Source organism: Elgaria multicarinata, chromosome 2 (assembly GCF_023053635.1).
Source record: "Elgaria multicarinata webbii isolate HBS135686 ecotype San Diego chromosome 2, rElgMul1.1.pri, whole genome shotgun sequence".
NCBI lineage: Eukaryota > Metazoa > Chordata > Lepidosauria > Squamata > Anguidae > Elgaria > Elgaria multicarinata.
Genome location: NC_086172.1, coordinates 143941485 through 143963353, shown reverse-complemented (window position 1 = coordinate 143963353; position 21869 = coordinate 143941485).

The following is a 21869-nucleotide window of genomic DNA, read 5'->3' as shown; positions in this document are numbered from 1 at the left end:
TTTTATTTGAGCCTTTGGCATGTGTACCAAATCATAGCGCCCATCATTGCTTATTATAACTGCTGCTCAGTGTGTGTGGAGTCATGAATCTGGGCAGAGATACAGGAACTGCTGAGGAATATTGACAAGCAGGGGCTTGCGCAAGGTCACCTGGTGAATTCAGATTTGAACCTAGAAGTTCCCAGCCCCCTGTTTGTAGGCAGAGGTCTCAGAGACATAAGCTGTGCCTGGACACCACCACTTCAAGCAAACTACAGAGCAGAATGGGACTCGCATGATATAATGCCCTCTTACATATAAAGAGCACCATGCTCCATAGAAAGTTAGATGTTAGGAAGAAAAGTTCTAGCCTACCTTTCTCCTCCAATGCTAGTTTCCTGTGTGCAAGGAGATGCAAGTAGAGGAGAAAACCATCATACAAAGCTCACCTGCAGTCTGCAAAGGTACAGCCCAGACATGGGTTTACCACCGCAGCGAAAACTAGTAGGTTTTAGCAGTGGAGGCTGGTGGCTCCCATTCTGATGGGATTGTGAATCACCAGCCGCCACTGGGTTTTAGTCATGATCTTATTTCAGCTCACTCTTTATTTTAATCATAATACCCACCATAGTCCATAGCCAGAAGTTTTAAAACCTGGACTGGAAGGAGTCCACACTTTGAGCTGCAATGCCAGCAACTCCTGAGCCTGTGACCCTTTTTAGACAACTTGCTAAGCCTGGGTGGTTAAGCATTTTGAGCTAAACATTATAGCTTAGCATGTCCTGTGAACCATTTCAGTGTGGTCTAGTGGTTAGAGTGTTGGATTCTGACTCTGGACACCAGGGTTTTAGTCCCTACTCTGCCACGGAACTCCCTGCATGACTTTGGGCCTAGCCTTTCTCAGTGGGTTGTTGTGAGGATTAAGTGGAGAGAAGAAGGACCATGTATGCTGCCTTGGGCTCCAGAGAGGAAAGGCAGGATACAAATGTAACAAATAAAATAATTTTTGCAAATGGTACCAGAGCCTTGGCGATCCACAGAGTTTCTGAACCTTGCTCAGATCCAGCCCTGTAAAAGAGAAGGGGGATCTTATACAGGAGGCTTGGGCTGCTCTAATAAGTGTTTCTGGCTCTCCCTAACCTCTAGAGATCTTGCAGGTTTATATATGTATCTGTATATATTTTCTGACAAAAGTCATTCATCAGGTTTCAGGGTTCTGGCCTAGCTACCAAAGTTCATTTCACGGTTCACTGCACATCCGCAAATCTCGGCAAGTTTCAAGTTCAATCCCAAAAGCTGGAGCTTGACTGATGAGTCATTCATCTTTCTCATGAACAGGTTTGTTGGGAGGGGACGCTAAAGCTTTGGTGCCCCCCCCCCCCAAGAGAGGGAACTGAAATCAAACTGCCGGGTCATTGGCTGGAGAAGACGATGTCGCCAACTCGTAGCCAAATAGAAGAAGAGCCTGATTTAGCGAGGATGGCCCCAGGACATACAAAGCATCTTTCATCAGATTACAAAGGCCTCCTGACTGGATCAAGGTGGATTGAGATAATAACCTTTTCAAAAAGTCAAAAGGAACCCCCTCTGGTTTTGTACTGGGACTCTGTGTGTGTTGTGTGTTCTAAGAAGGCACATGAAATACGATTGAGAACGATCCATGTCCGGTTAAAGTTTCAGTATAGCTGTATGAATCAGAGTATCCCCCCACACCCTGAATATTCCATCAGTAGAGTACAACCGTGGAGTTAGATGATAGGATAATATTGATTGTTTGAAGATTGTGGCCTCCACTCATGACTGGCATGTACTGAATCGTCCAAAATAGATAACATCACTTCCATAACCTCTCACACACAGTGTCGTTCAATGGTACTCACAGTCAACTCTGCTGTCAAATGTGTAATCCAGTGTAGAAAAATTGTATGGTGTATATGATTGCGTAAACTAGCCCGGTGTTAAGACTATAGTGAGTCAACTTAAAGGCTATAACAGGGCAGCATCAAAACATTCATCATGACAAATTCCAGAGGGGTTGCAGCATCCCTCTGTTATAGAAAAACAACGTAAGCCCCATTGAACTTAATGGGATTTATTTCTAAGAGGAAATCTGCAGGAGTCTTGTCTCAGCTTAAAGACTCACAAATTTATTATGGCATATGTCCACCAAAGGTTATGCCACAAAACTCTTTGTTGTCATAGTAACAGTTACTATGTGTTTTCCTTTTACTCTTGGAATATCACTTCTTACTTTAGTGATTTACGGTGCCCCCTCCTTCTGCTAATGATTAAACCTTGCTACAACGCTTATCTTTTGGGCCTGGAATGTTCTACATATGTATCTTTAAAACAAAACAAAACAAACAAACACAAATTAATCACAGGCCCAGCATTGCATCCGACTCGCCTCCCGTCAAACAAGCGATCCACCCTCCATTCTTTGTATGCAGCTCCAGTTACAGTAAATACTTAGGAAGTTTTAAACTTGAAACTTGAGGGTTGATTCTTCTCTGGGCTTGAGCGTTTGATCCGGGCGAAATGGTTTTAATTTGCAGCGGCCCTTTAAAAAAAAGAGAGAAAAGAAAAGGAATCCACGTTTGCCCTCCTCAAGTAGACGTTTTCAACTCTTCAAGAACAACCGTGTCATTTCAACATATTTGGGAAACCATTAAATTCGATGATGAAACCATTTCAGCATCTGAACAGTGTGAACCCTAAAAATACGCATTGAGGCACTGCTACTGCCACTTTAGAGCAACTACCACCCACGGGAGGGGAGCGGGAGGAAAGGAGGTCGCAATTAATCTTCATTCAGTTTTACTGAATAAGTGAGTGAGTGAGTGAGTGAGTGAATAACGAAACGGCCATTGTTTCCCGATTTAGCTCCGGGCTGCAAGCTGCGTTCAACCAGGCAAGGAATAGTTCGTGTTGTTCTCTCCGTGGTATTTCGTCCTGTGCCGGTTCTAGTCCAATTTCCTTTTCAGTGGCAGCAGAGAAAGCCTGATTCCGCGGGACCAGAGGGCAAGAGATGGGTAAGAACTGTCCCGCACCGGGGAAGTATCTCTCCTCTCCCCCACCCCAGCCGCCTTACTGGACCCTCTCATCGCTTGAAGGAAGGGAACTTCTCACATGTTGAGACTCCCCGCCCCATGTACTTTGGCCCCTTTGGGTCTTTCCCATTATAGACAGACAGGGTTGGATCGGGACTTGGGCCAGATCTACACCAAGCAGGATATAGTACTATGAAAGCAGTGTGAATGGGTATATGATATGTGTCAATGGGCCCCAACAGCTTTCAGTGAACTTCAATACCGCTATAAAGCAGTAGTGTGGCTCCTGCCTTTTATATACTGTTTTCATACCGCTTTCATAGTGCAATATCCTGCTTGGGGCCTTGCTAGACCTGCTGGGATAAGCCGGCAGGGAGGCGGGGCGACAGCGCGCTGACGTTAGCGCGCGCTGCCCCGGCTTCCAGACGCAGGACGCGCAGGGACTTTGGCATCCCTGCAGCGTCCGCCATTTTTTTTTAAGTAGCGCCGCTTGACTGCTTGTTCGGGCTGTGGTGCCTGGCCTTGCCCTGGCAGCACGGATCGCCTGCTTGCTTGGGCGGCGCCCGGCGCTTTCTCTCTCACCCGCCCTCCCCCCTTGCCATCCCGATGCCTGCTCTCCCCCCTGTCCTGCCGGGTCCGGCCTTCCCCCTACCCTTCTCTTCCCCCCCCCCCCCCCGCCGATGGGCACAGCGCTCGTATGAACGTTGTGCCAGGTTCGTGGCTTTTCGCGGCTACTCGTAAGCGAGTAGCCGCAAAAAGCCACGGATCGCAGCCCCGGCCTGAGCCCGGGGCTGCGAAAAAGGCGCGCCATAAGCGACTTTGCTTATGGCGCATTAGAGGAGGCCTCAGTGCGGCCTGGGCCCGGATTCCCCTGTGCGTCATGTGGAAGCACAGCAGGGAAACTGGCTCTCAAGGCGCGCTAAGGCCTCATCTAGCAACGCCCTTGGTGTAGATCTGGTCTTGGTCATGCTTATCGTATATCCATTACAGTCAGTGAGACACAGGGCCTTGCTAGACCTGCCGGGATAAGCCAGGAGGGAGGCGGGGCGACGGCCATTTTTTTTTAAGTTTAAAGGGGCCACGTGCGGCCCAAAGACTGCGGAGAAGGTAAGGGGTTTTTCTTAGTTAACCCCCCCATCCGCTCCTGATCCCTTCCTGATCTTTCTCTCCCTCCGTGTCCCGTGTGTCATCTCTCCTCCTTCTCCCTCCGTGTTTGTGTGTCCTGTGTCGTCTCGGCTGAGCTCTGTCCGCGGCTACTCACGAGTAAGCGAGTAGCCGCAAAAAGCCACGGAAGTAGCTAGACGTTCCCCAGCCCCGGCCTCAGGCCGGGGCTGGGGAAAAGGCGTGCCATAAGCGACTTCGCTTATGGCGCGTTAGAGGAGGCTTCAGTGTGGCCTGGGGCCGGATTCCCTTGTGCGTCATGTGGAAGCACAGCAGGGAAACCGGCTCTCAAGGCGCGCTAAGGTCTCGTCTAGCAACGCCCTTAGGGTTCATCTACACCAGGCAGGATATTGCACTATGAAAACGGTATATAAAAGGCAAGAGCCACACCAAGCAGGATATAGTGGTGTGAAAGTGGTATATGGTATGTCTCAATGGGCCCCAACAGTTGTCAGTGCACTTCAATACCACTATAAAGCAGCAGTGTGGCTCTTGCCTTTTATATACCACTTTTGTAGTGGAATATCCTACTTGGTGTAGATGCGCCCTTAATTTAGTCATGATTAACTCAAGTCCTACTTATTTCAATGGGGCTATGTACGCCTTGTGTCAAATCATTAGCAGTGAGGAATAAAAAGCAGGAAATAACACTATGAAAGTGGGATATGGACTATGGATGGTGCCCCAACAGTTATGAGTACATTTCAGTACCACTATAAAGCAGTAGTGTAGATCTAGCCTAAATCTGGCTCCAACTCATATTCCGGTGCTGCCATTGGTATGTTTTACAAAATGAAATGGGAGAGGGTGACAGGCAGGGAAAGAAGGAAGGAAGGAAAGCAAGCAAGCCTATACAGTTGTACAGGATGGGAAGATGTAAGGGTCCACATTGCTCATCCTTATCCTTTCTTTGCAAGCAGAAAGAACTAAAGATGAAATATAGTGTGGAGTGGAGGCCTGGGTGGTAACTTTTCCCCTTTTTCTTTTTCCGTCTCCCTTTTTGCAAGAAAATTGTTATGGCGAACTCCAAATCCGGTTGAAAGATCAAAGAGGAGGGAATGAATGACACCTTGCCGAGGGCGCGTAGCCGTATCCAAGCCCACATTTCCAGCGCGGGGCTTTTTCCTAAACTCTCGATGCGATAGAATAAGGCATTGTGAGCCTCTGTCTGTGAACCTTCCCGCCTCCGCTTCGAGGTGGCTTTCCATAAACCGCACTCTAAGGGATTTCTTGAAACGGTCAGCCTAAACAAGAAAGCGCCGCGGCTTCTTTCCAGGTAAATGCGTTGGGTGTGTCTGCGTGTCTGACTCTTTTTAGCGCTGACGGGCGCTCCTTGTTCACAATGGCCCACCCAGCGTTATAGACACCACCCCACCGGTTTCAGTGGGCGTGAAGTGCATCGAACTCTGCCTTGGATTGTGGCCAATTGGTCTTGAGGAAGCCCGGAACTGTCAAGCGAGCTAATCCGTGCGTTGCGCAGAGAATTAATCGAAACGTTCCGAAACCCCCTATGTTTGGAAGAAACATTGTCTAATCGTTTCTGGAGACAAAGTCCTGTGACTTCCGTGGGGTTAGAGCAGTGTACCTGGTGACCGCCTGCTAGCCCAAGACTTCGGTATTACCTTCCGAAAGCCAAAAAGGAATGGGATACTATGTACAAACGCATTAGAAGAAAACCACTGAAATCAATAAAATAGGAGAAAGGGGGGAAAGTCCTAAATCCATGTTAGGGCAATGCCTTTTCCTCAGGCCAATAAGGTCACAAAATAATGTGCAAGCATGCGAGTTCCTTGGAGAACTCCAAAGCTTGCTCCCTCTTTTGGGACCTCTGAGTTGGCGTAATAAAGATATTCCCTAGTTTAGCTTGGGGATTGAAATTAATACGAAGGTTTAAGGTCGGCTTCAATGGAACCTGCAGGTCGGTTGCTTTTGGGCAGAAGTCCACGACGATTAGAATGGAATTGGCTCCGGTGCAGGGTTCCCACCCATCCACCCATGTCATTATAAAACTCGGAGTTTAGAAATTCGTAGGATTCCCCGCCCCCCATTTTATAGAATTGTTCTCTAGTAGGCCTGGATGCAAGAGTAATTCCCCACCCCAGTCTCTCTTTCTGAGGAAATTGCATTTTGAGTTAATTTGCTGATGCATCAGCCACGGTGAGCTGAAGGTGGCCATTTCCCTTCTGACTGAGAAATATGTTACTGAGCCTGCACCTCGGTGGGGCTCACCTCTTAGTAGACACATAGAAGATTTCTTTCTTTTCCCCCTCCCTGCTGTCCCAACCAGGCCTGGTTATAATGCCTAAACTAATAGCTCACAATTGCTCATTATTTTGCTTCCTAAGTTAATGCAAATAATAATAATAATAATAATAATAATAATAATAATAATAATAATAATGTGTGGTACAATTAATTGTTTTCTACAGTCAATAGGAAACAGCAAGGTTGTGTGTGTGTGTGTGTGTTTTTCTTCTTAGCCATTCATAGGAACTCGAAACTTTTTTAAACAATGTGAATCACAATAATCCAGGATTTAAGAAACTTAATCTGTATCACAAAATGTCTGGCTGAACTATGTGTACTGGAATGAATATAAATTTAGATCAAGAATATCGTATTCCTGTAAAGAGAAGGCAATGGAAGGTTTTTGTTTTTTAAGCCTAATTAGCAGGTGGACGGGAGGATTTTGGGGAGCAGAGAAAAGGCTGGACCATGAACGATTCTGTCTTCAGTCATCTCTGTTTTGAACAGTGCAAAAGCACAAACTCCTAGAATTAAGCCAAAGTGAAGGTTCTCAAGGCGAGTCCCTTTGAATATCAGATGTTCAGTGAGCCGGAGCGCTCCCATCACAGCGGCTTTAATTAGCGAAGCAGCAGGACATTTGCCAGCACCGTTGATGTCCACTGAATTTGCTTAATTTTAAGGACCGCCTCTCCTTCGTGCCTTGCTTGGAATCCTCTCAAGCATCTGGGTGGCCGCTGTTGGAAACGAAGCGTGCAACCCTATACATTTCCACTCAGAAGCAAGCCCCATGGAGTTCTATGGGGCATACTTCTAGGTAAGTGGGTTTAGGATTGCAGTCTCACAGCACGCTTGGCTAAGATTTATTTACACTGTTCGTTACATTCATATCCTGCCTGTTCCTCCAAGGAACAACAACATGTTTCTCTTCATCTCCATTTTAGCCTCACAACAACCCTGTGGGGTAGGTTAGGCTGATTGGATCAAAGTCGCCCAGTGAGCTTTATGGCTCAGCAGGGGCTAGCACCCTGGTCTCCCGAGTCCCAGTCCAGTACTCCAACCACTACACCACAATGGCTCTCAATGAACCCTGCCATCAGCTCCCCCACCCCACCCCACATACAAATCTTCCAGTTCAGGTTCAGATGCCACTGAAGTTATTCCAGTTTGGATTGGGTTCAGTTCAGGTCTATAAAGGTTCAGCACACATAACCAACTGATTTCGTTGTGGTGCACATGAAAAACTTGAATATTAAGCATAGTATTCATAATCATTTGCATACCGCCCAGAGAGCTTTGGCTGTTGGGCAGTATAAAAATGTAATAAAATAAATTAATAAATAAATAAAATAAATAGTAAGGTTAAGCAGGCTTATTGTTATTGTTATCTTCATCATTATCATGATGATGATAATAATAATAATCCACTTTTCCCCTCTCTCTTGCAAGTAACCCACAGTCCAACACGGTCACACAGTCTTCCTCCTTTTCTCACCATTTTATCATCACAGCAACACTGTGAGGTATGTTAGGCTGAAAGCTCCATCACACCAGGGTTTAACACGCTCCCTGCTTCCGTTTCTCTGCCCGTGTTTTCGTTCCTCGGTTACTTCCTTTTTTCAAAGAGGAAGTACAGAAGGAGCATGAGGCCCATTGAGTCTGCTGTTCTAATGGTGCTGCTTCTCCTGCACACAGCAGGAGAGAGCAGCAATTCCGAGTTTAAAAAGAAACCACGGACTTAATGAGTGTTTCTTTTTGGTCAGGCAAGGAAGGCCAGAAGGGGTGGAAGGCGAGAGGCAGATGACATCATGTGAGGGACCTGAGCAAACTCCACGGGATGGAGCTTTGAGAATCAGGCGGTAGCTAGACCTAAGGTTTATCCCAGGATTGTCCTGGGGTCAAACCTGTTCATCTAAGTGCCACACAGGGCATCCAGCACTTAGGCAGGGACGAACCCAGGATGATCCTGGGATAAACCTTAGGTCTAGCTACGGACTCAGTGACTGGTCCAAAATCACCCTGTGAGCTTCATAAAACTTAGGTCTTCATCCTGACCATTGATAGCCTTATCATCCATAGATTTGTCTAATCCCTTTCCAAAGCCTGGCCATCTACTTCTTTGGTAGATTTCATAGATTAACTATGGGCTATGTGAAGAAGCACTTTTTAATCTATCCTGATTATCCCACAATTCAGCTTCATGGGATGACCCCAGATCCTAGTATTTTTTCCACACAATGCATAATTTTATACAGCTCCCCTTACTTGCCTTCCTCCCACTAAGATAAAGAGACCCAAACCTCATAGGGAAGTTGCTCCAGCCCCTTGATCATTCTAGTAGCCCTTTTCTGCACTCTTTCCAACTTTACAATATATATATTTTTAGGTGCTGGAACCAAAACAGTACATAGTATTCCAAGCGTGGTCAACCCATCAATTTGTACAAGGGCAGTATAATACTGCTAGTTTTATTTTCAGTTCCTTTTCTAATTATGCCTAACATCGAATTTGCCTTCCCCACAGCAGCTGCACACTTTGACAGATGTTTTCAGTAGTGCTATTGTCCACCACAACTCTAAAATCCATTTCCTGGTCAACCACCTCCAGCTCAGACCCTGTCAGCCTATATGTCAAGTTGGGATTTCTGGGAAATGGTTCAGGTTCTGTTCCAGGAAAATAATAAAATAAAATAAGTTTCATCCAGTTTTTAGCTCAGATTGACTCCCTGGGTGTCCAAGGGGAGAAAAAGCCTTTCATTAGCCAGAGCTTCAATTTAGGAAAAACACACACCAAAAAACAAACAAACAAACAAAAACCACTTTAACCTTCGTCCCATAAACTCTGATTAACGAATTAGCAAATCACACTATTTTGATCCATGATCTTTCTGATAAAGGATCATTGTCTCAGGAATCTTTAAATATTGAAGATTCCCCCTTCCCCCCCTCTTCTGCTTGTTCTTAACCTGAGCTATCATCTCTTCTGATCTGAATATTTTACTCTTAACAAAGACTTTAGATGCATGGTGGTGGGGTCGGCGGACCTTCAGTTTCCCCTAAAAATACTTTGACTCTTCTCGGTTTTCCTTCATTCTAAAATAAAATATCAACGGGCTGTGGCGCCCTCTTTCGGCCGAAGACGCACAATAGCACCATAACAGGCGCCAAAGATGAGCTGGGGCAGTTTCGTTGCTTTTGGAAACCACGTTCTGCTCGCTTGGACTGCTGCCATTCTCCTATCCCCCGTCGATTTTCGTTTCTGAGAATGGTGAAAGAAATTCAAAACATAGGTTGATACAAGCTCAATGAGCGAAAGCTCCCCTGCCCTGGGACATGTGAAGTAAAAAGAGAGCAGTGATGCAGCTAGATCATTTTAGACCTTGGACTTAATTATCTTAGGAGGAGGAGGAGGAGGAGGAGGGGAGGGGGTTAGATAACCATCTGTATTAGGGAGTAATATTTCTCTCTCCCCCCCCCCCACTTACCTGTCATTCTGGGCTTTACAACAGCTTCTTCTAACATGGAAGAAGAAGAAGAAGAAGAAGAAGAAGAAGAAGAAGAAGAAGAAGAAGAAGAAGAAGAAGAAGAAGAAGAAGAAGAAGAAGAAGAAGAAGAAGAAGAAGAAGAAGAAGAAGAAGAAGAAGAGTCCTTGCCAACCTTGATTTTAAAGCACACACACACACACACACACACACACACACTGATCATATGCAGTTTTATATTTTAAACTCACTTAAATCATAACATCGCCATGATCACAGGAAGAAGAATAAATAGGAACAACCCTCAGGAATAAATCTATATAACTGCCCAGACCCAAATATTGTCTTCAGAAGCCCTCCCCTCCCCACCAAATGAGTGCCCCCACCAAATGAGGTAAGGCAAGGGCTTACTAAGGAGAGGGCCTTTACACTGGTGGCACCCCAGTTGTGGAATGCCCTCCTCCGAAGGGCTCACAGCATCTATGTTGTGGCCTTTCTAACACCAAGTGAAGACTTTATTCTCACAAGCATTTCAGAGCTTCTCTATGCAATGTACTGGATCCCTTCAATGGAATCATGTCTACCTCTACTCCTCCTTTTCACAGCTTATCCCACACAGGGTTATCAAGTACTCATCTCTGGAGTACGTTAAATGGGTTGGATCCAGGATCTACCTTCTGTGAGAGGGAGAGACCTTCTACGAGAAGAAGCACACACCACAGATCACCCCATTCAGCAGGGCCTCCTGACTCTTTGTGTAGTATTTTGAGGAGGTTGGAAGGGCTGCCCTGAGAAGGAGCGGGTGGGGAAGTTGCTTCCATCTAGGTGGAATACAGTGTAAATCTGGATCCAACGCAATGTATTTAAATACCAACTGAAACTGAAGCTGTTCTGCCTTCCTCCTGCCCTCATCTTCAATCAGCCCTGACACAACCAGTGCTCACTAATTGCTTAGCCAGCAGGACTGGATAAACTAGATATGATCTTTGCCTTTGGTCATTGAGCGACATATGGAGCTGCATAATAAGGAGCCTGACAAAGTTGTCATTCAAGCCAATGGTCAATCAGTTGTTGTTGTGGTGGTGGTGACTAGGATGATGACTGCCTGAATGACTGTGTGTGTGTGTGACATTTATGTCTGCTTCATAGCAAAAATAGCCTTTAAGAGCTGCAATAGAAGTATTAAAGGGACAAATTTAGCAATAGGGCTCCTGAGCATGCTTTACCCAAATCACAAGAGCATAAGAAAAGAACGTAAGAGCTCTGCTGGATCACACCACAACCCTATCTAATCCAGCATTCTGATTGTACAGTGGCAGACAAGATCCCCATGGGAAGAGCACAAGCAGGACAGAGTGCAATAGTGCCCTTCTGCTCATGTTCCCCCACAACTGGTATTCTGAGACATTCTGCCTCTGATATTGGAGGTAATATCCAGGCATCATAACTAGTAGCCATTGACAGCCTTATCCTCCATGAATTTGTCTAATGCATTGTTAAAGCTGAAGAGATGGGTGGATACTGCTTCTTGAGGCAGCAAATCCCATAGTTTAACTATGTGCTGTGTGAAACAATCCTGTCAACTTCTCCCATATTGCTGTAGATAATATATAGTTATGGTTGCTCCCCTGGGCAATGAGAAGTTCCAGGATGCAAAACTCACCTAGGTTTGGTTTCTTTTGGAAGGAGGTCACTAGAGGCTTGTGTCAATTTGTAATATTTGAGTTTATTTACAGTTATATAGATTGAGCATAGGTGGAATCACTCTTGAAGTGTTAATTTGTATATCAACAGACAGTTAGATCCACTGGTCTAAATTAGATCTCCAGAGATAGGAAGCCTCACTCCTACAATACTTCGAGAGCTTGCAAGTTCCTTTTCCGAACTTTAATGGCAATCTGCATCTTTCCCCACTTTTATCAGACTAAACACAGATTTAGATTATATTATGGTTTGCTGCTGTGGGGAGGAATGCCACTGATTGTATTCTCCAGTTTAAAATATCCCACAGTACTCCTGTATCAAGAAGGAATCATCTGATAATGAACTTCCATGGAGACATATCAACTGAACATCCCAGAATATTAACATTCTTTTTATCAAGTCCAGGGCTCTGCAAAATGTAAAGCCTCTGAGCTGCAGACAGCCCCAACCAAGCCCTGTCTGGTGCCCCCTTCCCCCTAGACTGCTAGTATCCAGGCACCCATAGTGACAGCACTCAAACCCAAAGCCAACAAAAGGGAGGGAAATGCCTTAGAAATTAGGTCTATGGTTTTGCCATAGAAATCACATTGCTAGTATTCAAAGGCTCCTGCCTGTTATCTAGGTCGCTCTAGGAATGGCGCTTCTATGATAAGAAACATAGCATCTGTTTCTACAGTATTTTTTCCTGCATAAAAGATCCTAGGAAATGATCAGTAAAGCAGTGATCTGGACAACGTGGTTGAGGTGGGAAAGCAGGCTGCAGCCTTCTCCTTCCCAGCACTCCACACTGGAACTCTTGTGTGGGCATGTGTGGGTGGTGTAAATGAGTGGTGTGTGTGAATGTGGATGAATGTGCATGTGTCATGTGCATGCATGTACGTATATATCATTAAAGCATATTGATAACAAACTAACAGCAGAAGCAAGAATAAAATAAATTAAAGCCCAAGCTAACATACAATAAATTAAGCAAGACTCAAGCCCTTGTTTAAAGAGAAATGTCTGTGTTGTGTGAAGAAATATTTTCTTGTGACACTGAATTTCAAGTTCTACTCATATGGGACATGCAGAAAATCTTCTCTCTATTAATTTTCACCACAACAGACACATATTTTTAAGAACCTCTATCTAATTCCCCTTCACAGAACCCAGGAAGGAAGAATCTGTGGAGGAGGAGGCAATACTTCCTGCTGGATTTGTGCTAGCCAGGGATGAAGGTGCCCTCACCCCTCCAGTGTTTGCCTTTAAATTTATTCCTTTGTATTCCTTTCAGGAGGCTCTGAAAGGAATACAAAGTTGGTGCCTGCCTGACCTCTAGAGGCAGGGAATTCCATAGGAGGGGGGCTACCACGCTGAAGGCTCTTCCCTTGGTGGACTCCTATCGGAAGATGGGTCTATGTGGAACCACCAGGCGCATGCCCTCAGATGACCTCAGTGACTGGGCAGGTTGGTAGGGGAGAAGAAGGCGCTCTCTCAGGTATCCTGGTCCCAAGTTGTTTAGGGCTTTGTACACAAGTACAAGAACCTTAAACCTGGCCTGGTAGCGAATAGGCAGTCAGTGCAGTTCCCTCAGCAGAGGACTTACACTATATCTATCAATCTATTTATCTCAAACCATGCCTTTAATGGAATATGCAGTCTGGACCTCAGGTAATCAGACCAGGAAGAAGTATACTGGGTGCATGAGATAGCCATGTCAGAATATAGATTCATTTGGAAGTCAAGGCTGAGGTTCAATAAACTGCCTTTTTAGTGGGAAATCCTATCTAGAGAGATATTTTTTGAGATAAATGAATTAAAGAACAACAACATACAGAACAACCCTATTGATAAATATATCTCCATACCACTGCTACTAAACATCTGCAAGTATTCAAATGTGTAGGGTGACCATATGAAAAGGAGGACCGGGCTCCTGTATCTTTAACAGTTGCACAGAAAAGGGAATTTCAGCAGGTGTCATTTGTATGCATGCAGCACCTGGTGAAATTCTGTCTTCATCACAATTCCCTCTTTTGTATCTGGTCAAGAGGGCAGGGCTCTTGCAGCTTTAACTATTGTGATGAAGAGGGAATTTCATCAAGTGCTGCATGCATACAAATGACACCTGCTGAAATTTCCTTTTCTGTGCAACAATTAAAAATACAGGAGCCCTGCCCTCCTTTTCATATGATCACCCAACAAATGTGTTGATCTTGAATTTGGTCTAAAAACAATCAGAGTGATTTTTTCATTTTTCTGGTGACTTGTTCAGACATGGAAGAGACTAATTAGGTGGTTGCTAGTCAGCATGATCTCTGAATACTTGACTTCCTTATGAAAACATAAGCCTTTATGACTTAATAGCCACATAGTAAGGAAGCAAATTACAAACAAATGATTATCAGACCACAGAGACTGGTGTTTTAAAAGAAGAAATACTTCAAGCCTGGTAGTAAAACATACAAAGGGAAGTTCTTTGTAACAACCACTGTTAACTAATGAGCTATTCCTGTAGGAACTACCATGCCACATGAAAATACCTCCACTTTGCACTGATCCTGATCACATTTATTTGGAAGCTAATATTTTTGGCATTAATGGAACCTGCAGCCAAACCATGATGTTTTGCACTGTATAAGAACATTGGTGCATTACTATTCAGGCAAAACAAGGCTGCCATTTTCAAAGGGATTTAGCAGGATGCTCTTCCCAAAAATGTGAAACAATAATATCAACCTTCTTTTCAGCATCATTCAGAAGTAGCCTATTCTTTCTTTTTCCAACAGATGCTGTTTGTACTAGGGTGACCATATGAAAAGGAGGACAGGGCTTCTGTATCTTTAACAGTTGTACTGGAAAGGGAATTTCAGCAGATGTCACTTGCATGCATGCAGCACCTGGGGAAATTCTGTCTTCATCACTACAGTAAAAGCTGCGGAATTTCACCAGGTGCTGAATGCCTAAAAATGACACTTGCTGAAATTCCATTTTCTATAAAACTGTTAAAGATACCCCAGGTTGTATAGAGTGCTGATAGGCTGGCCCTTCTGGCAGTCACAAAGCCATCCCTCTTCAGTGTTTGAAGTTAAGAAAAATCTGCCATACTGGTCACACAGTGGCGTGCAATAAAACCCTTCATTATCATCTACTAAATATGATTATCACGTTGCAGGCACTTGCTTTTATAGTAATAATGGCTGTTTTTAATAGGGATGTGCTCCACTTCTCCTCGAACCGGAGAAGCAGGAGCGGAGTGGGGTGCTTCGCCTACCCTTAAGGCGGAGGCGAAGAGGATTGGGGGACCCGCAGAGCGTTGCGGAGCGGATCGAGGTGAAGGCGGATCCTTCGCCTCGATCCGGAGCTCCGCCAAAAAGGTAAGTGGGGTTTACTTGGCTCTGCCGTGACGGCGGCAGGGCCAGGTAAACCCCCCTCCTCTCCCTTACCTGTGTCCGTCCGCAGTCCTGCGGCTGCTTCAACTGAGTCCGAGGCCTCAACCAGGAAGACTAGGCCGCAGCCTAGGGGGAGTTTACCTGGCCTTGCTGCCGCCGCCCGTGCAGCGATGGCGGCAGAGCCAGGTAAGGGACCAAGGGGGTGGGGGGTCTTACTTGAGTCCGTCGTGGCCCATCCCAGCTTCACTAGAGCCCGTAGCTCAACCAGGAAGTGTAGGCCGCAATCGGGGCCTACACTTCCTGGTTGAGCCGTGGGCTCTAGTGAAGCTGGGATCGGCCGCGACGGACACAGGTAAGGGGGAGGAGGGAGGGGGGGCCTTACCTGATGCCATTCCCCGCCACTGCGGAGCTCCAATTCGGAGCTGGAGCTCCGCAGCGGAGTGGAGTGGCTCCCAGGCGGATCGAGGCGGGGTGGAGCGGGCCTGAGCCGCAATTTGCAGATCGGCCGCAAAGAGGATCGGGGGGTCTGTGCACACCCCTAGTTTTTAAAGTCTTCTTGGAATCGGAAGACCTAAAGACAGTAGTGCACATGCTGGTAACTTCGAGGGTCGACTTCTGCAATGCGCTCTACATAGGGCTGCCTTTGTGCCTAGTCTGAAAACTTCCAACTAGTTCAAAATATGGCAGCTGGGCTGGTCACCAGTACACCTAGGGGTGAACAAATTACAGCAGTTTTAAAATGACTTCACTGGCTGCCAATTAGTTTCTGGGCGAAGTATAAAGTGTTGGTTATTTCCTTTAAAGCCCTACATGGTTTGGTCCAGGCTACCTGCAGGATCGCCTTCTCCCATATAATCTGCCCTTCACACTCAGGTCCTCTGGGGAGAACTTTCTTCAGCCAGCTAAAACTCTGCTGACAGGTATTGCCCAGAGGACCTTTTCCTCTGCTGCTCCCAGATTGTGGAATGGCCTGCCAGAGGAGATTCATCAACTTAATAGTCTTTTAGCATTTAAGAAAGCTATAAAGACTGATCTCTTCCGGCAGGCCTATCCAGTGGAATGTTAGGATGCTTTTAGTATGTTTTTAGTATGTTTTAACAATGTATGTTTTAACAATGTTTTTACTCAATATTTTATGTATTTTATACTTATTGTTGTTCCCCGCCTCAATCAGGATGGAGAGGTGGGTAAGAAATAAAATTATTATTATTATTATTATTATTATTATTATTATTATTATTATTATTATTAGTGCAAGAGATGGAAGGAATGACCAGAGATTATGCATAGACTTCTTTGTTCTTTCAATGTTCCTGTTTCAAACCAATGTGAGAGTTGTGTAACTCTATGGGTGTGCATGTGAGTAAATTATTACCAAGCCATGTAACAGAATTCGGTGTGAGCTCAGTAAGGAAGCATTTGTATCATGTGCACATGGTTACAAAAAACCTAATGGGAACTGGGCGATGGTTGAATTTTACCTGGTACACTAGAGCTGTAAAGTCTGCTTTTGCCATCAGAGTGTGACCTGTCATCTGGCAGTGATTAGCTGCATGGCTACCTTTTGGGCTGCTGCTTTTGTTGGTTCTTTTGACTAACAAGCAAATAATGATCTGGAGCAAAGCTTCACCACCACCAAGTAAACAGGTAATTGGGCTGCAGACTCCAAAACCAGAGGTGCAAAATGAATTTGAAGCTACTCAAAAGCTTGCTATTTGTTCTCACCATTGGTTGCTTTTATAAGCTGCTAAAATCTGCACCCACCCTCCCCCTTGCCTTGCCTTGCCTTTCTGCTTGGTATGCAGAAAACACAGCTCAACTCATATCCATAAAATCGTGAGTTTTCTGGCTTGGGTTGGACAATCAACTCTAAATGACTCATATTTTTACTCCCAACTGGCTGACCCTATCATTCCCTTGTGTACCCCTCCTCTTGTATATATAAAATGGTATGTGTTAAGTTAACCATTGTGCTTTGGCAAGCTGTATGTCAAGAGTGGGCTTTAGCTTTGACTTCCTGCAAGATCATTTTCTACAAGCAGGTTTCCATTTATATAAGTAACATGAAGCCACAGCATGTCATAAGGTGCCCCATGCAGTATCTGTCTTCTGGTCTTCTCGGGATTTGTTTATACAAAGTACTCAGATACTTTCAGAAGTTGTTCATTTGAACTTGTACGTAACAAACATACAACTACACAACTTGCTCATTTATACAAATGGAAGTTGTTGCTTTGGCTCCAGAGGAAATTATTATTATTGATTTAAAGTATTTTTATCCCATTCCTTAGACAAAAAAAAAGTCTCCCAGAGCAGCATGCAATCAATCAGTAAACAAGATGGCCTCTGTCTATAGGCTTACAATCTAAAAGAGACACTACACAGAAGGAAAAAGGGATGAGGAGGGTTGAGGAAAATATTAAGCAGAATTTCAGCAGTGCTTGTGAAATAGTTTTGCCTACTTTCTCATCTCCCGTGGTGAGGTGGAGTAGGCCCTGATGCTCCCTTTGCCTGCTCGTACCTCTTTTGCTCCTTTTTCTTTCCATTTTGTGTTATTGTGTTGATTGCTATTTTACCGCTGCTTGGGTTTTTTATTATTGTAAACTGCCACAACAGCATTCATTTTGGATGGTATATAAATGTAATGAATGAATGAGATCTCTCTTAATATAAATGTTGTGCAGAGTCATCTTCAAGTTGTTGTTGTTCTTTCATTTCTACACTGCCCAATAGCCAAAGCTCTCTGGGTGGTTTATAACAATTCATAAGACAATAGATACAGCATTAAAATTAACCTTTATACCATCTTACCTCACCTCATCTTTATCAGAATGCCTTTTCTTTGAGTCAATTCACACATTCACATAATCATCAAGTGTATGGTGATAAGGCAGCAAGAAATCAAATGATCCACATATATCTGTGAACCAACTCCTAGTTTAGCTTTCCCCAACTTGACACCCTCCAATTGCTTTGAACTATAACTCTCCTGACCATTGGTCATACTGGCTGGAGCTGTTGAAAGTTTAGGTCCAAATACATCTGGCAAATACTAGGTTGGAGACAGCTGCTCTAGCTTCATAGCATTTCTGCCACTCCATACAGTTCTGGCAAACCAAACATACTTCACATCCATCAATTGGGATAGGTCCAGTCATCATCCCAATGCAGTGCACATGGCCCTCTTCTGACTCCTGTTATCCTTACAACCCTTAGGGGTATATTAGACTGAGATATAGTGACTGACACAAGGTCACCCCAGTCAGCTTTATGGAAGATTGGGGATTTGAATGTGAGTCTTTGCAGGCCTAGTCCAACAACACTCCCATTTAGACTCTATGCTACACTGGTGCAGTTGCCCTAGGTTGAAACCCACCCTTGCCAGGAACTTACTGGGTCATTTTAGGCAAAGTATTCCCTTGCAACCTTAGCACATCCACAGCCTCATCTGAAAGATGGATATAACACTTACCTACTTTGCAAGGTTGTTTAAGAGTTATAACTAGATTACATAAATGAAGTGCTTTGAACACTGCTCAACACTGTGGTGAAGGATCCAGATTTATGCTGGATCACCTGTGCTGATGGGACTTTCCCCACCCTATCCACTCCACAGCACCCTTTCCACCACCACTCCTGAAAGTGCTACACAGAAGGTCATGAGATCCTGCTGAATGGTGTGAGCTGTGGTGTGTGGGGAAGGGATCCCCCCAAATTGGGCAGAGTGATCTCTCATAATTGGAGACCTTCCTCCTCTAGAAGGTCTCTTCCTCTTGTGGAAGGCATTCCTCTCCTTGTATGAAACCTGTATCTCAATTCCTAAATCACTGGAATAATATAGCATAAATACATTGTAGATAAGTTGATAAAATACCCTTTTCGTTAGTACAGAAGAATCTCAGCTGCACTACTCAGCCTGCCTGCATATTGCAAATCTTCTTTGCCCTTTTAATTACCATCGGAAAGTAGATGCCCCTCAGTTCTGCTCATTTTATTGGTTTACTTCACAGAAAAACCACATAGTTATTGCACAGGGACTTCATGAATCAATCCGTTAGTGTGCAATTCAAGTTGCAGTAAATCAAGGCTGCTTCATATGTTAACAATTGTGGGCTTGGGGCAGAAAAGCATGACACATAGCTTGCATTGGTTTCCTAAGTATTTGATTCCTACTGAGTTCACCTACAATAAAACTTCTTTTCTTTCTGAAATTCATTAAGGCCTTGTCTCTCTCTCCACATATGATTCTTTAGGCAGGGAACAGTTTCCTGCTTCAGTTCTCCAAATATCTTCTTTACCCCATTCCCCAGTTCCAAAGGATCAGCAATGTGAAGTGTCTCCTGATTTAAATCCAGCCTTGTCTATGTTCTCAGTCTATCATTCTAGGAATAAATTATAGATGGCTCTGGTTTTCTTTTGGGGGAATATACATATATCACACTGAGCTAAGCAGCACTGCATGATGTCTCCTTAAGAGCTCCTAGGTTTTTCCAAAGACACTTCCTTCCATTATACTTATATCATCATAGCAAGGGTGGGCAATCTTTTTGACCTCAAGGGCTACACACAGTGCCTGGTGGTGGGTTGGGGGCTACATACACAGACACACTTAGGGATGGTTCCAGTCGTGTGTTCCTGTTAGCGTTAATGATGTTACACTAGCATAACCAACACTTGAACAGCACAACTAGTGCAATGGGGGGGGGGCAACGCCACCAAAATTCACAAATTTTGGTGGCGTTGCCCCCCCCCCATTGCACTAGTTGTGCTGTTCAAGTGTTGGTTATGCTAGTGTAACATCATTAACGCTAACAGGAACACACGACTGGAACCATCCCTAAGTGTGTCTGTGTATGTAGCCCCCAACCCACCACCAGGCACTGTGTGTAGCCCTTGAGGTCAAAAAGATTGCCCACCCTTGCTATGATGATATAAGTATAATGGAAGGAAGTGTCTTTGGAAAAACCTAGGAGCAAAGCAGGGGGAGAGATCCTAGCTCAGTGCAGTGCTATGTAAATCTATCCATGGCTAGGGACTATTTAGAACGGTTTGATTTTCTTTAGTTTGCTACACTTATTTCTCCCATGCTCTTATATGGAACTTAACTCATTTTCTTTTATATTTCAACCCTAAAGGTGACTGTATCATTTACCTAACCCATGGTTTGCTCTCACTCCTGTGCATAACCATATTTGGGCCTGTGCTATGTGCTTATTAGGAGAGGCTAATAACAGATTGGACTCCGGCGGCATGTAGCCATGCAAGAGTTTGGTAGGAATGGCTTCCCCTCTCTGTTGTATAAAAACTGCATGTTGTGGGCTTTCTCATCACCTTGACCTAGTTGCTAATAGGCTTTTGCTTTGTTTGATGTTGGTACTATAGTGGTTCCTCCTGCTGAAGAGGCTACACACTTTATAAACTGAACAACAGCTTGTCTCTTCAGCAGATTTCAACGCTGATTTCAACAGCGGATGTAGCAGGATATTGCGTGCAATACAATATCCTGCTACACCAAGCAGGATATTGTGCTATGGAAGTAGTATGAAAATGATTAATAATAATAATAATAATAATAATAATAATAATAATAATAATAATTCTTACCCGCCTCTCCATTTGGAGCCACACTACTGCTTTATAACAGTATTGAAGTGCACTGACAATAGGCTTCTAAAATAGTGACTGGAGGAAGGGGGAAGGACCTCTCTGGTTTCTGTAATTTGAGTACTGCCAAATGTTATAGGGCTGTCCCCTCCCCCCTCCCTCAAGACTCTGGAAGAATTGGAACTGCCCTACTCAGCACTCTCACAGCACTATCCTATAAATATTTACTTGGAAGTAATTCCTATTGAGTTCAAGAAAGTTTAGTCCCTGATAGATGAACTGGGAGTTAAAACTCAAAGAAATCTACCTTCTGCCCACCTCTGGTGAATAAGGGCTGCAGCGTTGATTTCATTTGGACTGCAATACAGTAATCAGTTCTGGGTATCAAAGTTCAAAGGGGATATTTGCAAACTGGATTGGGAGGAAAGCTGTGGAGTTAAATGGTCTAGAAGCAAATTTTATGAAGGAAGCTGGAAGGATCTGACTGTGTTCCAAGTAGTAAGGATCATATATTTCCAGATTTCAAAATATTCAAAAGGAAGGGGGAAAGGAGCAGGATGTTCAATTCATTGACTTCAAAGAGGCTTTCTCACCACAATCCTGAACACATTTCATTGGAAGCAAATTCCATAGATTTCAGTGGAATTACTTCCAATAAGAGGCTTAAGCTAAAATCCTAAGGCTGTGATCTTAAATATATGATGTGCAAATTACATTTACAGTTACTTCCTCACACAAAAGCCCTTTATATTACTATCACTTCCATTTTTAGAAGGAAAGCTGAGACCCAGAGATAATAATTTACAAGGGTACACAATGGCCTTGTGTGAAGAAAAGGATAACCAAAAACGATCAGGAAAGGGGGAGCTCCCCTATGAGGAAAACTTATTTGTTTGTATTTATTTAAAATGTTTTTGAGGTCACCTTTAAGGGTAAAACTCTCTTAAGGCAGTGAGAACCCTCTCAAAAGTTTGGGGCTTTTTAGTTTTGAAAAAAAAAAAAGGCAAGTAAGGGGGGGGCATGATAGACTATTATGGAATTATGTATTGTGTGGAAAAAGTGGATAGAGAGAAGTTCGATTTTCTCCCTCACTCATAACATTAGAACCCAGTGCCATCCAATGAAGCTGATTCAGGACAGACAAAAAAGAAGGACTTCTTCACATAGTGCACAGTTTAACTATGGAATTTACTACCACAAGATGTGGTGATGAACACCAACTTGGATGGCTTTAAAAGGTGATTAGACAAGTTCATGGAGGATAAGCCTATCTAT